Source organism: Staurois parvus, unplaced genomic scaffold, assembly GCF_062004578.1.
Source record: "Staurois parvus isolate SC_StPar_1 unplaced genomic scaffold, SC_StPar_1.0 ptg000774l, whole genome shotgun sequence".
Classification (NCBI taxonomy): domain Eukaryota; kingdom Metazoa; phylum Chordata; class Amphibia; order Anura; family Ranidae; genus Staurois; species Staurois parvus.
Window position 1 is genome coordinate 1,069,198 of NW_028318570.1, and position 17,537 is coordinate 1,086,734.

The following is a 17,537-nucleotide window of genomic DNA, read 5'->3' on the forward strand; positions in this document are numbered from 1 at the left end:
AACCCCTTGATCGCCCCCCCCCCCAGTTAACCCCTTCACTGCCCTGTCACCAGTGTCATTGATCAGTGAACAGATTTTTACTGATCACTGTATCAGTGTCGCTGGCGACTTCCGATAGTGTTAGCGCCCCTCCCAGATAGCGCCAGTTTGCCCACTAGTACACCAGTAATCCCATTTAACCCCTTGATAGCCCCCCCCCCAGTTAACCCCTTCACTTCCCTGTCACCAGTGTCATTGATTACAGTGAACAGATTTTTACTGATCACTGTATTAGTGTCACTGGTGACTTCCGATAGTGTTAGCTTCAGTTAGCGCCCCTCCCAGATAGCGTAAGATTGCCACTAGTACACAAGTAATCACATTTGACCCCTTGATTGCCAGGAACACGCTCACTTGCACGCTAAACCTCCATTGCTAGTATAGTGTCTGATTGGATCAATATCTTTGATCAGATCAGCGCTATACCAGCTTTCACATTACTATAGTATCCCCAAAAATGCAGCGTTAGCGGGATCAGCCCCGACACCTGCCAGCACCTGCATTTAGCCCCTACGCCCCCCACCCCCTTCTCCCCCAGCAAGTGCAGTGTCAGTAGATAACTGTCACTTGATACATTGCACACAAAACCGCAGTGTTCACAGAATCAGGCCTGATCTCTGTTAGCACTTGTCGGTAAATTTTTTGTAGCGGTTCAAGCAGTCCCTGACAGCCAGGCGCTCTTTTTCCCGTGAGTCGCACTAGGTACCTGTAAATTTAGTGGCCAAAATGTCCAAGCAAAGGTACTCTAGTGAAGAGGCCTATAGGATTCGGAGCATGTCAAGTGAGAGCGAAGGGGAAGACTCACTGGCAGAATCAGGCTCAGAATACGAACCTATAGATAGCAGCGGCACCCTGACAGATAACTCAGACGATGAGGAAGAGGTCCCTGCTAAGATCAAGTGTACCCGATCCCATTCCCAGGTTGCTGAGGTGGTACAAATGCATGATGACTCTCATATGCAGCAGAGTGCCCGTACTAGTGCCGCACTACCTTTTGGTGAACTGGCGAGCACCAGCGACCTAGTACATCCTGGTCGTATACATACCAGCACTGCAGTATCACTTGGTGACGTGGCGAGTCCCATAAGTGCAGTACAAGCTGGTGCGATGGCGAGCACAAGTAGTGTCCCGCGGTCTCCAAGAATTCGCACACAGGCCCGTAGAGCCCCTAGTATCCTTCCGGATGTGCTTGCAAATCCCGATTGGCAGCCCACAAATTCTGCAGCACACTTACTTCCCCCATTCACTGCCCCACCCGGAATTCAGGTGGAAACAGCAAATTTAAATACTCCCCTTAAATTTTTTGACCTGTTTTTCACAGATGATCTTTATGCATTGATTGTGGATCAAAGCAATTTATATGCACGACAATATATCGCCGCCAACCCAAATTCAAACCTTGCCAGACCATTCGCATGGAAACCCATTACGGTTTCCGAATTTAAAGTTTTTTTGGGCCTAACCCTCAACATGGGCATAAAAAAAATCAATTGCGGTTGTATTGGTCCATAGACCCGCTTGTTCACATGTCCGTGTTCTCTGCTGCCATGGCCAGGCATAGATATGAGACGATAATGCGTTTTATGCGCTTCTACGACAACACACTCAGTCGTCCTCGGGGTGACCCTGAATTTGACCAGCTCCACAAAATTCGGCCCCTTGTAAATCACTTTAACCAAAAATTTGCAGATGTGTATACTCCCCATAAAAACATCTGCATTGATGAGTCCCTCATTCAATTTTCTGGCCGCCTTGTAATCAAACAATATCTCCCCAGCAAGCATGCCAGATATGGGATCAAGATGTATAAGACCTGTGAGAGGGCAACAGGCTATACATGTAAGTTTCGGATTTACGAGGGAAAAGATAGTCACATGGAGCCCCCCAGATGCCCACACTACATGGGGAGCAGTGGCAAGATAGTTTGGGACTTGGAGTCATCCATTTTCTATATGGGGTACCACTTATACGTGGACAATTTTTATTCAAGCGTGCCACTATTTAGACATTTGTTCAATCTGGGAATTTGCGCATGTGGCACTGTGCGATCTAATCGCCGGGGCTTCCCCCAACGGCTTGTAAATACCCGTCTTAGAAAGGGGGACAAAGCCTGCTTGAGAAACAAAGAATTGCTTGCAGTGAAGTGGAAGGACAAACGGGATGTTTACCTCCTGTCTTCCATTCACGCAGATACGACCGTAAAATTGCCACGGCAGCTGGTGTTGTTGAGAAGCCCCTCTGTGTCCACGATTACAACCTTAACATGGGAGGGGTGGACTTCAATGACCAGATGATGAAGCCGTACTTAGTTTCCCGAAAAGCCAAACGCTGGTACATAAAAGTGTCTGTTTATTTATTTCAATTGGCTGTATATAACGCTTTTGTTCTCTACAAAGCAACTGGACATAGTGAATCATACCTAAAATTCCAGTTAGCCTGGAATTCCATGCAGATGCAGTTAGCCATCTGCATGAGAGACATTTTCCCGATACCAATTTTGGTACCCCAACCCAAAGAAGACCCTAGAAAAGATGTGTCTGCAGCAAACGTGGAATTAGGCGTGACAGCCGCTATTGTTGTCCCTCCTGTCCTGGCCAACCTGGCCTCTGCGTTAAGCCCTGCTTCCGCCTCTACCATACACTAGTGAACTATTAGTATAGGGTACAGCACGGCACAGTTCAGGGCACATTTACACAGGGTCTCGAAAGATGTTAGGTAGTCAGGAAACTGGCTATCGCATTTGGAGAGACCCTACCATCTGTTTTAAAAATGTTTAAAGTTTGAAAAAAAAAAGTTAAAAAAAAAAAATTAAAAGTACAAATCCCCAAAAAAACAAAAAAAATTTAAAAACCAAAAATAGTTATAGTTTTTTTTGTTGTCATTTTTGTGATTGTTCTACTTATACTGTTTTATTGTTACTGTTTTATTGTTAACCATTTCTGTTTGCAGGAATGCTTTCAGCTGCAGCTGCCCACGCTGATTTATGTTTATTCTGACAGCAACAGGAACTTGCTCTCAGAATAGACATAAATCAGCGTGGGCAGCGCTGTTGGATGAGATTTTTCATCCGCAGTTAAAAAAAGAGCATATATGCCGAAGCATGGGGGCTTGGGGTGGCCAGTGGGTGGATGGACCCTATGCTTCGGCATATACATTTTATATTTGTTGGCACATTTCATACACATTTCCTGCAACGCCCACCATTAGAAGTGGGTGGATGCAGGGAGGTTTCTAATGGTGGGCATACCACCACACACTTTTCCTTGCAGAGATATTTCAATTATAAAGTTGTTTTATTAAGGTTGTTTTATTGTTAACCATTGTTGATTTCTTTGCAGGAATGTCAAACTGCAGCACTGACCTGTTTATTCTGACAGCAACAGGGTCTTGCTTTCAGAATAGACATAAGTAGGTTTTTTCATCCACAGTTAAAAAAAGAGAATATATGCCAAAGCATGGGGGCCTGGGTGGCCAGTGGGTGGATGGCCCCTATGCTTCGGCATATATATTTTATATTTGTTGGCACATTTCATGTGTGTCCACCATTAGAAGTGGGTGGATGCAGGGAGGTTTCTAATGGTGGGCATACCACACACTTTTTCCCACCCACAGGCTGCATAAAGAAAAAAAGAACATGGCATATACACCCAACAAGGACCAGCGACGTACTGGCACATCACTGAACTTTGAATGGTTATACCAGGGTGATGGTATCCTGGTATCATTTTTTTCAGCCGGCAATAGGCTTTTATGTAAAAGCATTCCTAGTGGTTAATTAGCTGCAGGATTGCCTTTACAAGCAGCGGGAGAAAATGACCCCCCCTCCCCCTCCCTGACATAGCATTAAAAGTGATTTAAAAAACAAATTAAAGGGACAGTGTGTCAGGGCGGGGCTGTGGAACGGACAGGTAGGCCTAGTGGCAGGGTAAAGCACTGGCTGACGACAACCACCACCAACAGACCGAAGTCCCTCAGGGCGCGGAGTCTAAGTCCCAGGCTGCCCTTCACCAGGGCCCCTGATGGTGGGGATGGACTTGACGCAGCCAGGTACCAGGTCACGGCCCCCGAGACACCCCGGCTGCGGTAATGGCCGCCGCCAATGGCGTGTAGCTGGTGAGAATGACAATAGCGTAGTCAGGCAAGCTGGGTCGACAACAACGGGACAAAACGGTACAGAACAGTAGACAGAGAATCACAGGTCACGGGCCGGGTTCAGCAACGGAAGGTCAGATCGAAGGAAAACACAGAGAATGGTCTTAATCACAAGCCGAGTCAGAATACCAGAAGAGTCACGAGCGTATACACAGAGCTGTAGGAAGACAAAGACACAAGTGCAAAGAGCATGTGCGGGCCACAGGCTTATATGTCATCAGCCACACCCCTCTGGGGGATGGACCTCAGAGATCTGAAGGCATAAAAGGATTCCCACCATGCACAGCAGAATCCAAGATGGACGCCAGCACATGGAGTAACAAAACCTCAGGGAAAAGGTAAGACCTTGACACAGTGTAAAAATAATTAAATAGATCAGAAAAAAAAAAGGACCCTCGCCCATCCGCGCTCGCGCACACCTGCGGTCGTGAGCGTTGACCCTGTGCCAGTATGGAAACAGCGATTGCACCATGCATGTGAGGTATCGCCACGAACATCAGATCAAGGGCAGTAATTATAGCTCTAGACCTCCTCTGTAAATCTAAAATGGTAGCTTGTAAAGGCTTTTAAAGCGTTGCCTATAGAAAATTACACAAAATTGTCATTGAAATAATTTATTGCTCACACAAGCCATATGTATATGTGGAATTACTCCCCAAAATACATTCTGCTACTTCTCCCAAGTATGGGGGTACCACAGGTGAGAGACATTTTGGCAGTCTAGCCAAGTACAGGACCCCAAAATCCAATAAGCACCTTCAGGCTTTTAAAGGGCTTTATTTCCTCATTACACTTCCTGACTACCTATCACAGTTTCGGAGGCCCTGGAATGCCAGAATAGCACCAAACCCCCCAAATGACCAATTTTTGGAAAGTAGACACCCAAAGGAATTTGATCAGAAGCATGGTAAGTATTTTGCAGATCTCATTTATTGCCACAAGTTTTTGGAAAATGAAGAAAGAAAACAAAAACATATTTTTTCTTTTCTTTTTTATATTTCAAAACCTTGTGTGAAAAAATGAGATCTGCAAAATACTTACCATGCCTCTTTTTAAATTCCTTGGAGTTTCTACTTTCCAAAAAAGGGTCATTTGGGGGGTTTGGTGCTATCCTGGCATTTCAGGGCCTCCGAAACTGTGATAGGTAGTGGGGAAGTGAAATAAAGAAGTTACGCACCTTCAGGCTTTCAAAGTGATAATTGGATTTCAGGCTCCTGTATGTGGCTAGGCTCCCAAAAAGTGTTACATGTGTGGTATCCTCATACTCGGTAGAAGTAGCAGAATGTATTTTGGGGTGTAATTCCACATATACCCATGGCTTGTGCAAGAAATAAATCATTTAAATGACAACTTTGTGTAAAAAAAAAAAAAAAAGTATTTGGCATTTTCCAGAAACTTGTGGAAAAAAAATAAATCTTCCATGGACACAATATGTCTCTCAGCTGATAGCTTAGGGTGTCTACTTTCCTAAAAGGGGTCATTTGGGTGTGTTTGTTCTATCCTGGTATTTTAGCACCTCAAGAGATGTGATGGGCGGTCAGAAAGTAAAAGCTGTGTAAATTTCAAATTGTCTATACCATAGTTTGTAGACGCTATAACTTTCACACAAAGCAATTAATATACACTTATTGGGATTTTTTTTACCAAAAACATGTAGCAGAATACATTTTGGCTTAAATTTATGACTAACTTTGAGTTTACGATATATTTTTTATAGCTGAAAGTAGAAAATATAGTTTTTTTTTAAAAATGTTCGTTTTTTTTGTTTATAGCGCAAAAAATAAAAAGCACACAGGTGATAAAATACCACCAAAAGAAAGCTCTATTTGTGTGAAAAAAGGACATAAATTCCGTTTGGGTACAGCATTGCATGACCGCGCAATTATCATTTGAATTAGTGCAGCGCCAAACAGCAAAAAAAGGCCTGGTCATTAAGGGGGGTAAATCCTCAGGAGCTCAAGTGGTTAAAAAATGCACTTTTTAAAATTTTATTGCACAAAAACACACTATATTGGCCAATTGTTTGGTAAAATATAAAAGATGATGGTAAGGTGAGTAAATAGATACCAAATATGACATGCTTTAAAACTGTGCATGTCCTGTGCAACAACGACAAACTCCATACATTTTTAATATCCAAAGGCAACGCTTTAAAAGCCTTTACAGGCTACCAGTTTAGATTTACACAGGAGGTCTAGTGTTGTTATTGCCCTCGATCTGAGGTTCACGGCTATACCTCACATGTATGGTGCAACTGCTGTTCAAATATCAACACTTGCATAAGCTGTTGCGTGCACAAGCGGGGGCACAAGGGTGCTTTTTTTTATGTTGATTTTTTTAATTATTTTAACACTGTCCCTTTCATTTTTTTTAATCACTTTTATTGTTATCACAGGGAATGTAAATATCTCTTGTGATAGCAATAGGTAGTGACAGGTATTCTTTTCTGAGAAATCTGGGGTCTCTTAGACTCTAGATATCTCCTCTGCTCTTATGTCATCTGACCTCACCAAGATCGGTGTGATCAGATGCTTTCCCAATTTAAAAATAGTGCTGTTTATATCCAGCAAAACCGAAGTGATGAAATGCTCATAGCTTCTGAATTTGTAGACTATAGAGATGATTGGCCCCATTCCAGTCTCCAATCAGCTATATGGTCAGCTGGCGGAAATGGGGGGAAGGCATCTTCTCACGCTGCTTGTAAAGGCAATTCTGCGGCTAATTAGCCAGTAGGATTGCTTTTACATGAAATCCGATTGCCGGCTAGAAAAAAACCAGGATGCAGCTGCAGGCATCATCCTGGTATAACCACTCAAAGTCCAGTGACGTATCAGTACATTGCTGGTACTTGTTGGGTATATATGTTATGTTCTTTTTTTTCTCCAGCCCTTGGGCTGAATGAAAAAAAGAGAAGAAATCTCTGCCATAAAAAGTGTGTGGTATGCCCACCATTAGAATATACCACCCTGCATCCACCCACTTCTAATGGTGGACATAAATGAAATAATCTTTTTTTTTTTTCGTTCAGCCTGCAAGGTGAACAAAAAAAAAAATAACCTAACAGATTCCTCTATTCACATCAATCGATGTGGATGAAGAAATCTCAGCCCCCAAAACTTTTTATAAATATATGCATAGGGGCGATCCACCCACTGACCACCTCAGGCCCCCATGCTTGGGCATATGTTCTTTTTTAACTGCAGATGAAAAATCTCATCCAACAGTGCTGCACACACTTACTTACGTATATTCTGAGAGCAAGACCCTGTTGCTATAAGAATAAACAGATTGGTGCTGCAGCTGAATGGCATTTCTTCAAAGAAAACAGCAATGGTTAACAATAAAACAGTAAAAATAAAACAGTAACTCAATAAAACTACTTTTTTATTGAAATCTGTGCCAAAAAATATTGCAAAGTATATATGCTGAAGCATAGGAGTGATCAACCCACTGACCATCCCACACCCACTTGCTTGGGCATGCTTTTTTGTTTTTACTTTTTTATTTTGTATGGTTTTTTTTAACTTTTTTTAAACTTTTTTTGTTTTTAACATGCAGATATTAGAGCCTCTCAAAATGCAATAGCCAGTTTCCTGACTGCCTACCATTTTTGAGACCCTGTGTATATATGTGCCCTGGACTGTGCTGTGCTAGTGTATGGTAGCACAGAAGTAGTCCTTAAGGCAGAGACCAGGTTGTCCAGGACAGGAGGGACAAACAAAGCGGGTGTCACACCTAATTCCATGTGTGCTACAGACACAACATCTTTTTTTGAGGTGCCTTTTGGGTTGGTGTACCAGGAATGGTATCAGGAAAATGCCTTTCATGCAGCTGGCTAACTGCATCTGGGTTGGGGGTTTGGGCCAAAGCACCTTCTGGATACAAAAGGGCCATGATGATCTCTTCCTGGAATTTTAGGAAGGATCCATTTCTTCCAGTTGCTTTGTAAAGCACAAACATGTTGTACAGAGCCAATTGAAATAATTATACAGACACTATTTTGTAGCAGCATCTGGCTTTATGGGAAACTAAGTACAGCTTCATCTGGTCGTTGAAGTCCACCCCTCCCATAATAAGGGTATAGTCGTGGACACAGAGGGGCTTCTCAACAATACCAGCTGCCGTGGAAATTTGGATGGTCGTGTCTGCATGGTTGGAAGACAGGACGAAAACATTCCATTTGTCCTTCCATTTCACTGTGAGCAATTCATCGTTTTTCAAGCAGGCTTTCTCTCCATTTCTAGGATGGGTATTTACAAGCCGTTGGGGAAACCCCGGCGATTAGGTCGCACGGTGCCACATGCTCCAATTTCAAGATTGTAGAAATGTCTAAATAGTGGCACGCTTGTATAAAAATTGTCCACATATAATTTGTACCCCATATGGAAAAAGGGTGACACCAAGTCCCAAACTATCTTGCCACTGCTCCCCATATAGTCTGGGCATCCGGGGTGCTCCACATGACTATCTTTTCCCTCGCAAATTCAAAAATTACATGTATAGCCTGTTGCCCTCTCACAGGTCTTATACCGAACCCCATATCTGGCATGCTTGCTGGGGAGAAATTGTTTGAAAGCAAGGCGGCCAGAAAAATTAATGAGGGACTCATCAACGCAGATGTTTTGCTGGGGAGTATACACATCTGCACATATTTGGTTAAGGTGATTTACAAGGGGCCGAATTTTGTGGAGCTGGTCAAACTCAGGGTCACTTTGAGGATGACAGAGTGTATTGTCATTTAAATACATAAATCGTATTATATTCTCATATCTATGCCTGGCAATGGCAGCAGAGAACACAATCATATGATGAATTGGGTCTGTGGACCAATACAACCACAATTCATTTTTTTTAGTAATGCCCATGTTGAGTGTTAGGCCCAAAAATACTTTAAATTCAGAAGCCTTAATATGTTTCAATGCAAATGGTCTGGCAAGGTTTGAATTTGGGTTGGCGGCAATAAATTGTTGTGCGTATAAATTGCTTTGATCCACAATCAATCCATACAGATCTTCAGTGAAAAACTGCTCCAAAAAATCAAGGTGAGTAGTTAAATTTGCTGTTTCCACCTGAATTTCGGTTGGGCAGTGAATGGGGGAAGTACGGGTGCTGCAGAATTTGTGGGCTGCCAATCAGGATTTGCAAGCACATCTGGAAGGACACTAGGGGCTCTACGGGCCTGTGTTCGAATTCTTGGTGGCTGCGGAACACTACTTGTGCTCACCACCACACCAGCTTGTACTGCACTTATGGGAGTTGCCACATCACCAAGTGATACTGCAGTGCTGATATGAAAAAGATCAGGATGTACTAGGCCGCTGGTGCTCGCCAGTTCACCAAAAGGTAGAGCGGCACTAGTATTGGCTGCATATGAGAATCACCAGGCAATTGTAACACCTCAGCAACCTGGGAACAGAGTTGGGTACGCCTGACCTTAGCTCAGACGATGGAGTAGAGGTCCCTGCTATCTGTCAGGGTGATGCTGCTCTCTACAGGTTCGTATTCTGAGCCTGATTCTGTGAGTGAGGCTCCCTTTTCATTCTCATCTGACATGCTCAGAATCCTGTAGGCCTGTCAGGGATCACAGCGACGCATGAGTCTGCACATGCGTAGGTGTCCAACAAGACATGCAGGTAGGCGGGCACTAGGACCCAGGCGCGCCTGTCACCTATGACGGCGCTGGGCAGGCACTAGGACCCAGGCGCGCCTGTCAGTGCCGGGCGAGCTATTTAAACCAGCCCTGCACAGACACAAGTTGCCGTATGGTCTTCTTACCCTGTTCCTGCTAGTGTGTTTCCTGCTGATTGATTCGTTGCTGACCCTGCTGGATCCTGACTTCGCTGACTTCTCCTGCTCTGACCCCTGGCTCGTTTGACTACTCTTATTCTGACTCAGATTGTTGTGATAGCGATTTATCCCTTGTGAGACCTCTCTGCCTAGCCTGTATAAGCAGATATAATCACTGTGGACAATCCTTATCAGATAGCTGAACTCACCAATACTGTGTTCATCCAGAAGTTGCTTTATTCTGTACATGTGAAACAGGATACAGCAGAATGAATGGTTTCCAGTATTATGCGGTCAAAAGATGATAATTTCTGTAGCGTACTATGCAGAATACATGTGTCCCTGTTACATGTGGTCTGTTAGCTGCATCCATGACACAGGAAGTGATGTACTCAAGAAGAAGGGAGGAGCTTCATATGCACAGGAATTGTGTCATAGATCTCAGGGAGGTAATATGAAAAACAAATAAGGCCACTGGATGGCAGCATATAACTAACTATAGAAATATCCATAGGAAATGGTACAAAGAATAAACTATATGAATTCTCATGTACATTAACATAAATATTAACTGTGTAACAGCATAACTCTTCTGGACAATTCTACTGATCTGAACTCCTGTTACCGAACCCGGCGAGTGACTTGACTATTCTTTGTCTGCTGCCTTGTACCACGCTGATCCCACTGTTACCGAACCGGCCTGTCTGACCACGCTTATTGCCCTGCTATCCATCTGCCCTGCTTGGATCCGGTCACCACTGCTCAGGCCCATCCGCCTCTTCATGTCAGGCTCTCCACCTGTACAACTTCTGACGGATCCCTCTACCACAGGTGGGTGTACTCAGGGGCCGCGGCCAGGTCTCTGTCTGCTCCAAGTCCATCCCCACCATCAGGGGCCCTGGTGAACAGCAGACTGGGGCTTAGATTCCGCGCTCTGGGGAATCCTGTTCTGTGGAGTGCTAGAGGTACCGCCAGGCGGTGTCTGACAAGGCCTCTTAACTAGAGTACCTTTCACTGGATATTTTGGCCACTAAATTTATAGGTACCTAGCTCGCCTCACGGGAAAAAGAGCACCTGGCTGTATGGGACTGCTTGAACTGCTACAAAAAAATTTACCTGCTAGGGCTAGCAGAGATCAGGCCTGACCTTGCTAACCCTGCAGTTTTGTGAGCAATGTATCAAGTGACAGTGATCTAATGACACTGCACTTGATGGGGGAGAAGGGGGGGGGTTAAGCATAAACGTAGGTTCTGGCAGGTGTCAGGGCTGATCCTGCTAACGCTGCATTTTTGGGGACACTATACTATTATGAACGCTGGTATAGTGCTGATCTGATAAAATAGTGATCCGTTCAGACACTATACTAGCAATGGAGGTTTATTGTATATATGAGCATGTTCCTGGAAATCAAAGGGTTAAATGTGATAACTGATGTAGTAGCAGGCAATCTGATGCTATCTGGAAGGGACACTAACTGACACTAACGCTATCTGAAGTCGCCTGTGACACTAATACAGTGATCAGTAAAAAAATTTGTACACTGTACTAATGACACTAGTGACAGGGCAGTAAAGGGTTAACTCGGGACGATCAGGGGGTTAAATGTGACCTATCAGTGCACTGTAAAAGTGTAGTGCTTTGACTCATGTGGATCTTCTTTCTTCTCTCTCTTGAACGGAATGCTCCAGGGAGAGAAGATTGCATCATTTCCTGTGCCTGTGTAATGTAAACACAGGCACAGGAAGATCCAGGGCAAACATCACTGGCCTGTATCTGCTGACTGATTGGTGCTGCACCAAATCACAGCACCACACGCGGCCTATGACCTTTGTCATAGGAGGATTACCCTTTGAAATGCGTTACTGTCCACTACACTGCCCACCTCTCGCAGGCACACACAGGAATCACCACGAGGCTGACTACAGCATTCCATTACGCCTAGTTCTGGCTAGTCCTTGCCAGCAGGGAGAGGATGTGTTTTATCTGACAGCTTTCATGAAAGGAAATTTGTCTGCGGCTTTACTCCATCTGCTGATGATGCCTCTATGCTTCTCCTGTGCTGGACACCTGTGTTTTAACATGTAAGTGTGCTATGTTTTTATTTACAATAAATGTGTATATATGCTGATGAAGGTTTTGCGCTGTTGCCACTGGTGTCTTTGAATTTCCCTTGATCTTCCCGGATCTATGCTGACAGTTGCATGATTTTTCATCGCATGACCACGTATCCTGATCTACTCATCAAAAAGATTCAATTGGAGAGTTGGAAATTTGCAGTGTGCTGAATTGGTTTGTTTGTTTCCATTTATAACCAATTGCCTACCGGGCACTTACCGTATTTTTCGCTCCATAAGACGCACCTGACCATAAGACGCACCTAGGTTTTAGAGGCAGAAAACAGGAAAAAAAAATTCTGAACTAATGGACTGCAGACATAGTACAGGAGATGACCAGAGTCTGCGGACACAGTACAGGAGATGACCAGAGACTGCGGACATAGTACAGGAGATGACCAGAGACTGCAGACATAGTACAGGAGATGACCAGAGACTGCAGACACGGTACAGGAGATGGACCAGAGACTGCGGACACGGTACAGGAGATGGACCAGAGACTGCGGACACGGTACAGGAGATGGACCAGAGACTGCGGACACGGTACAGGAGATGGACCAGAGACTGCGGACACGGTACAGGAGATGGACCAGAGACTGCGGACACGGTACAGGAGATGACCAGAGACTGCGGACAGTATAGGAGATGACCAGAGACTGCGGACAGTACAGGAGATGACCAGAGACTGCGGACAGTGCAGGAGATAACCAGAGACTGCGGACAGTGCAGGAGATGACTGCTGACCTTTGGGGAGGGGGGGGAGCGGGTACCTGAATTTGACTGGTACCCGCTCTTACTTCCGCGGAGTTGTTCTTTGATCTTACCTGTCCCTCTATCCAGCCGCACGCTGTCTACCCGGCTTCTGTAGTGTGGGCGCTCAGCGGACAGCTGGATGCCCAGTGCGCATGAGCGAGAAGCGCTGCGCTTTGTGATTGGTCCAGCAGCTTCTGGGATCTGTCATGTGTCCCAGGTACCGCCTTACCATTCACAAAAAGCACCGCTTCTTGCGCATGCGCACTTGGGACCCAGGTGTCACGCACACTACAGAAGCCGGGAAGACAGCGCGCCGCTGGATAGAGGAACAGGTAAGGTCCCACTGCAGAGCTGAGCGGCCGGCCCGGTATTCTGACACAGCGGCGGTGGAAATACCAGACCGGCCGCTCCATATTCGCTCCATAAGACGCACTGACATTTTCCCCCCTTTTTTGGGGGAAAAAAGTGCGTCTTATGGAGCGAAAAATACGGTATATCCTCTTCCTGCCCAGGCCAGTTTTCAGCTTTCAGAGCTGTCACAATTTGAGTGACAATTACGCGGTCATGTACCCATATGAAATTTGTATTTCACACAAAGAAAGCTTTCTTTTGGTGGTATTTAATCACCACGGGGTGTTTTATTTTTTGCACTATAAACAAAAAAAAAAGCAAAAAAATTTGAAAAAAAAAGTCTTCTTTGTTTCTATTATAAAATTTTGAAAAAAAGGTATTTTTTCTCCTTCACTGATGTGCATTGATTAGACTGCACTGATATGCAGCACTGATGGGCACTGAGGTAGCACGGATAAGCAGCACTGATGAGGTGGCACGGATCAGCGGCACTTATGATGCTGCACTGATATGCAGCAATGATGTACACTGATAGGCCGCACTGATGGGCAGCACTCTTGGCACTGCTGGGCACTGATGGGCAGCACTGCTGGGTGGCACTGATGTGGGGCACTGTTGAGTATTGGTGGGCGGCATTGCTGGGCACTGATGATCAGGGCACTGATCATGAGTGCCAATCTGTTCTCTCACAATTGGCAGTTATCGGCAGTACTTTCCTCACGCTGTCACCGATAACTGGCAACTGTATTTACCACTTGATCCGCTGTGTCATGTGGTAAAAGGCCGCTGTGATTGGCCTTTTACCACATCACGTGATCAGCTGTGTCCATAGGACAGAGCGATCACGGAGATCGCTGGGTGCTTGCCGCTGGGGTCGCACGGGAGGGCGCGTTCTGGGAGGACGTAATTTGATGCCCAGAACTGTATCCGTCATTCGGCTATAGCGAGGTTGCCAAGTGGTTAAATATAGGAGCTAATCCAGTGGTACCAAGCTAGGCAATAGAGAGTCTCTTAAGTATTCAAAACAAAGGCTTTGAAATAACAGAGCTCAGCTCTTTGAGGACTCCTGGGTGTAAGCTTTATTTGCTTTTTTTTTGTTATCTAAATGTTTTTGCTCCCTTAAAATTAAGGGATTTCATCTTACCAGTATGTGCTTGTTTAAAGCTTACAATAAATGAAATAAAGTTTTGGTCATTCTACCCAGATGTTCTTTTATCTAATAAACATCTCCTCTCATTACAAAAATCTTTATTAAACCCAATTGAAAAGACAGAAACAAAACACATACTTTTAAAAACCACTTAATGTCCTAATTTTTTGAATATACATCATACCATGAGCATCAAAGATTCTTTTTCTCCTCATATACAGTACAATCCAGATATAAATGAAGCACAGAATATTATAAATTTGAGAACAATTCAATTAGGGGACATCCCGAGTATGGGGTTATCATACAATCAGATAATCATGTCCATAAAGTTCCATAAAGGATCAATATACAACCATATAAGGAATAATTATATAATCATAATGTTTGATTATTATTTAGTAGCTGATTCAATATTATGGAAGGTATCCCTGTGATCAAGAGGAGGAGATACAGCTGTAATAAAAAAATGCTAGATGTCAGATCATTTCACATGGGATGATAATGTGACAACTTAAATCAACCTCCCTCATACATTATAACCCTTTTCTTTGTTGTCTGGAACTTTTAATGCAGCCAGAGATCTCAGCTAGCATCTCTCGATGCCAATGTATCTGGCCAACCTGGTACAAAATTTAGCAGATCTTGTACTCCCTGCTGAAAAGGACTCCATACCTACAGACCTTCTGCTTGGTCACAGGAACTCGCTAATCAATTATGCAGATCGGCTAACCTATTTAGATACTGCTTTTCATTTAGTTTCATGTAACAAATGTTCCTTTAGAGGTTTTTTCTCTCTCTACGTAGCACTACCTCCTTGGGAGTTGCTGAATTGTTTTCAAGCTCCCTGTGGATCTGGACCCCACGCTGAAAGCCCAACCCCTACTGACACCACAGTACACTCAACTGAAATAAATCACCACCAGAAAGTGATTTCACACACGGAAAGTAAACCAGTAAGAGGTTTATAATAAACCTCAGTATGGCTTGCTTACATAGCTTAAACAGAATTGGATTGTGTAAAATCAATTGTTACTTGTGGCAATTTAAACTTAAGGAAAAGACAACTCTTATTACAGAATCTCAATTAGTGTTAGCAGGCCTGCTTTTCAGAAGCTAACTGTGACAGGAGTGACTTTAGGTGGGGGGCCCATGGAACACAGCTCACTTTGGAGGGGTGGGGAGACCCGTCTCAGCTCCCCATATCCCTCTTATGTGTAAGTCACCCTGTGCCTGTTAGGGGTACAGGGTGGAATGTCCTGATATTGTGTAGACATGTATAGGTGGGGTGTGTGGGTTGTTCATTGTTTACTGCCATGTGGTGCATCCCATTGTTCTATTGTGTGTCTTGCTTGGGAGCAAACTATTATGGGATGTATGTGTTTGTGTATTGGCTTGGTGGGGGGAGTCTGCTGATTTGCCTCTGGTTGCTGCATTTGGTTTGCCCTGCCCTGTGTCCATATGCAGGGGGGGGGGGTTGTTCCCTTGAATGTTTATATCTTGTGTCTGGGCTTTCATATATATATATGCCTCCGCCCACACGCCACCTCTTCTGGGAAATGTAGTTCTTTACTACATTGTTCCTCAGCAAAGTCCTGCAGTTCAGCATACAAGTTCCATGGGGCTGCTCTACAGAGTGTGAACACCACTGTTCTGAAGGACACTGCCATCTTGTGTTTATTTTAACATCCTGCATCCACTTGTAGCAGGGTGTTACACCTATATCTCAAAAGTCTAATATTTGTGACCTCCGTTACATAGCATATAAATGTAAAATTACCTGTCCAGTCAAAATTTTCATCTGCACTACTCTATATAACTATGCACAACACTAAAATGAATACTTGCTTCATGTACATTTTTCTGATTATTTCAAATGTAGGCATACACACAGAAACATCATTATGCAAGAAACACCTTTAGCATACACAGTACAATCCCACCTCATAGTAACAGCCAAATGTATTGTTTTTTGGTATATAAAGTATGGTACCTGATCACTTACAATATTACAGTTACACAATATAAACACGATCACAGTCGTGTGCCAATATCACCAAACCATATACAGGGTGTGACAACAGGTTAAATGCAGGAAAAAGAAAAAGTTGCATGTTTTAAAGTCTTCTCTCATATAAGACAATATATGACATATAAGACATATAAGCAATATATGACACTGCCCCAGAGTTAGTAATCATAGCTTAATGACATGCACTTTGCAGTGAATTTGCACACTGGAGTCATCTGAGTGATTAATCTTTTTGAAACTGCTCTTTTCAGTTACTTTGTTATCTGCTAGTGTTTAACTACTTACCGACCGTGCTATAGCCAAAAGACAGCTACAGCATGGTTGGCTAGTTTTGGGAGGGTGTCCATGGACATTCTCCCTGGGCCGCGCACTGGGCACTGTGTTCTTTGGGCACAGCCGATCACAGATTGTGGTAAGGGCCAATCAGAGTGGTGCTTTTACCATGTGACCAGCTGTATCCAATCACAGCTGATCACACTGTAAATAGGAAATGCCAGGTATCAGCAGTCCTCTCCTCACAGTGCAGCCTCATCAGTGCCTATCAGTGCAGCCTCATCAGCGCACATCAATGCAGGAGAAAATTCGCTTATTTACAAAACTTTAACAGGAAAACCATTATTTTTTTCAAAATCTTAATTTTTTTTTTAATTTGTTTAGCAAAAAATAAAAACCCCAGTGATGATTAAATACCACCAAAAGGAAAGCTCTAATCATCTAAAAACATAATAAAAATTTTGTTTGGGTTCAGTGTTGCATGAGCACACAATTGTCATTCAAAGTGCGACAGCACTTTAAACTGAAAATTGGCCTGGGCAGGAAGGGGGGAAAGTACTCAATAGACAAACGGTTAAAGATCAGCAAAGTACAATAAAGTATACATTATTTTTGGTAAAATTATGTGTCTGTGCATTGGCATATAGCACTACTGATGAGCATGTTCTAGGACAATAAATAAAACTTTACCAGTCTGTCAAGGCAAGATTAAAAAAAAACCCACATGGGGGCGTGGCTTGTCGGCAGCAAGGATGACTGCCTAAGCCTTGAGCTCCACCGCACAGAGGGATAAATCACCGCGACTGGGAGCCACTGCACTGACACCCGACCAGGAGCAGAGATGTCCTGCATAAGGAAGGAGGATCATCGTCCTCGTAAGCTCACT

General features: G+C 44.0%; 1 protein-coding gene and 1 long non-coding RNA gene across 5 annotated transcripts in view; one reads left to right on the forward strand and one right to left on the reverse strand.

The window, feature by feature from the left end:
- Positions 1–17,537, reverse strand: part of CAPN9 (calpain 9) — an 834,396-nt gene that overhangs the window by 799,370 nt on the left and 17,489 nt on the right. The gene's annotated exons all lie outside the window — the stretch shown is intronic.
- The window catches only part of LOC149444775 (uncharacterized), a 34,330-nt gene continuing 34,186 nt past the window's right edge, over positions 17,394–17,537 (forward strand). Inside the window, exon 1 of the long non-coding RNA XR_016306522.1 lies at positions 17,394–17,526. This is a non-coding gene — a long non-coding RNA (uncharacterized LOC149444775). The remainder of the gene's footprint in view (positions 17,527–17,537) is intronic.